Source organism: Triticum aestivum, chromosome 7B, assembly GCF_018294505.1.
Source record: "Triticum aestivum cultivar Chinese Spring chromosome 7B, IWGSC CS RefSeq v2.1, whole genome shotgun sequence".
Taxonomy (NCBI): Eukaryota; Viridiplantae; Streptophyta; class Magnoliopsida; order Poales; family Poaceae; genus Triticum; species Triticum aestivum.
The window spans coordinates 17,708,342-17,711,354 of record NC_057813.1 but is presented as its reverse complement, the minus strand read 5'-3'; positions in this window follow the sequence as shown (position 1 = coordinate 17,711,354).

The window sequence follows — 3,013 nt, the reverse complement described above, 5'->3', positions numbered from 1 at the left end:
CTCACTGTTCGTCTAGAGAGGCAACATCGATTGGCTTCAGTTAGCAGCAGTAGTGAAGGAATCGATCGCTCGGGTTCAGTAACGTGTAGCCTGCAGTGCAATCGCTCGGGTTCAGTTAGAGCCCAACGCCTCGCTCGGGTTCAGTTAGAGCCTAACGCCTCGCTCGGGTTTAGTTAGAGCCAACGCCTTGCACACACGCGCGTACGTGTATGAGAGAAATGCGCATCGCTCGGCCCCCGACCACCCACCGTAACCGGGAACTCCCCGAAATTTTCCTCGCCCTCGCTTCTACCATGGTTTTTTCCATCATGGACGACCCAAAGAATGTCATGCAGCTGCGTCTCCGGCCCATCCAAGACGAAAAGCCCATTTTTCTGTCATGATTTTTTGTCATAGATGTAGGAGCCCACCACATCTATGATGATACCGGGTTTTGTCACAATTATCATCATAGAAGTGTCATATGTATGACAGAAAAAAATTCATTCGGCCCACAATGTCACGGATGTATCTTTTTTTGTAGTGGATCCTCTGGCTGCGGAGATGGGTTGTTGAACTCTTTCACGGCCTTTTTAGTTCCTGCTTTGAAATAGCAAGGTAAATGATTGTGACGAAGGAGGCAAGAATGGACAGAGTCGAGTAAAGGATGATAGCTTACCCAACTTGGGGGGTTGTACATGGAAAATCCATCCCGTGGTTTAATGCGGAGGAAATCCTCTTCTTCTCCTTTATACAAGTCGGACAATATTCTCGCCAGAGCGGTGGCGGAGTCCGGACCTTTACGACCGCAGCGGGAGGCGTCGTATTCTCCATTGAAGTGCCACATGGGTTTCCCCCTATATTGAAGTGGCTGCACTCCCCGCATTATACATATTGACATCACTTCGGTTATTGTCAGTCCTGATTTGGCCAGGATTTTTATCCTGCTCATCAGATAGAAGACTTCTCTGTTGTCATCCTCCTGGGGGCTCCGGGGCCGCCAACTTTGGCGTTTCTTCAGTGGAGTATTGGTAAACTCAAGAAGGCCTGTCCGGACTGGATCTGGAAGGGGAACGTCGTCAACATAAAACCACTCCAAAGGCTAGTCTTCGGAAGCCTTCTTTCGAGTACCGGACAGGTATCCGGTCTGGGCGATGCGCCATATTTCAGCTCCACCCACTTGATATATAGATCCCTCCTGGTTACGGGAGACGAGGCAAAATAACCTCTTCCATAACTTGAAATGAGCTTCACAACCCAGAAATAGCTCGTAGAGGGCAACGTAACCCGCGATGTGTAGTATGGAGGCAGGGGTAAAGTTATGCAGCTGGAGGCCATAGAACTCCAGGAGCCCGTGGAGGAAAGGGTGGATTGGAAACCCGACTCCTCTTAGCAGATGCGGGACAAGGCATACCCACTCCCCCTGAGATGGGTTAGGAAATCTCTCCGCTTGCTCCCCGCCATTATAGGTGGCTAGTCCGGATCAGACGAGGACCATGTATGCGGGTGGAAGGAACCCTTGGGTCTGCAGCTCTACTAGGCAGCTGTGAGGGATGGAACACTTTTCCCAATCCCCTGGCTTCGAGCTAAGGGAGCGAGAAGAAGAGCAGCGGCGACCGGCCATTATGGGATGGTCTTTTCCGGATGCGCTCTATGGAATGCTTGCTCGGGAGAAGATGGTGTGATTTGGATTTGAGGATCCCCGTCTCTTCAAATAGACGATTCATTAACAGGGTCAGGGTGGCAGATGTAAAAATACCCCAGCTCCTTGTATTCTCTCAACACGTGGAGATGGCCATTATTAAAGCACAGAGGCCGAGGAGTACGACATTAATGGGAAGCCGGACACTGTTTGCTACGACAGCTACTCTGGATTTGGAGGAGGACCCGCCTTGCAATGCCGAAGACAATCTGCGTGCCGGACTCATCGTCATTGAAGCCTGGTTTGGGGGCTACTGAAGGAGTCCTGGATAAGGGGGTATCCGGACAGCCGGACTATATACTTTGGCCGGACTGTTGAACTATGAAGATACAAGATTGAAGACTTTGTCCCGTGTCCGGATGGGACTCTCCTTTGCGTGGAAGGCAAGCTTGGCGATTTGCATGATAGATCTCCTTCTCTGTAACTGACTCCGTGTAACCCTAGCCCCCTCCGGTGTCTATATAAGCCGGAGGGTTTAGTCCATAGGACAAGAACAATCATAATCATAGGCTAGCTTCTAGGGTTTAGCCTCTACGATCTCGTGGTAGATAAACTCTTGTAATACTCATATCATCAAGATCAATCAAGCAGGAAGTAGGGTATTACCTCCATCGAGAGGGCCCGAACCTGGGTAAACATCCTGTCCCCAGCCTCATGTTACCATTAGCCTTAGACGCACAGTTCGGGACCCCCTACCCGAGATCCGCCGGTTTTGACACCGACAACGGCTATAACAAAGATTAAACTAATCATGTGGACTAGCATAGTAGATGAACAGATAGAATCTAGGATACAGAGTAGAAACATGAATTCTACCACGATTTCGAATAGGAAGGGCAGAAACACATACGATGCAATGGGAGCAGCACCGTTGGCGTTGAGGTTGTCGCCCATGTCGTCGAGGAAGAGGTTGTCGAGGTCGGGGAAGAAGTCGTCATTAGTAAAGTCATGGCTGCCAGCAGTCGCGAGAGTGCGCTCCCCAAATTTCAACGGCGCCTGCCGAATGGAGCGCAGGAGGGAGTGGATGTAGGGGACGTTGTGGCCACCGAATGGAGTGCAGGAGTAGCACACGAAGCAGTAGATGGTGCTCCTCACTAAGTCTCTATCTCTACTCTTATCTCTATCTCTACTACTCCTCTTTTTTTATAACAAATCGAATAGTACTAGGCCGTCTGCTGCATGCCCGGCTGAACACGCCTCCTCGCCTCCATCATCACCAATTGAGTCTTTTATAGGAGTAGGAGTAGAGAAAAAACTGAGTTGGTGATGATGGTGTGCCTACCATCTTATAATATAGACTGTCCGGTCTATATCTGACGGATAGAAAGCAAA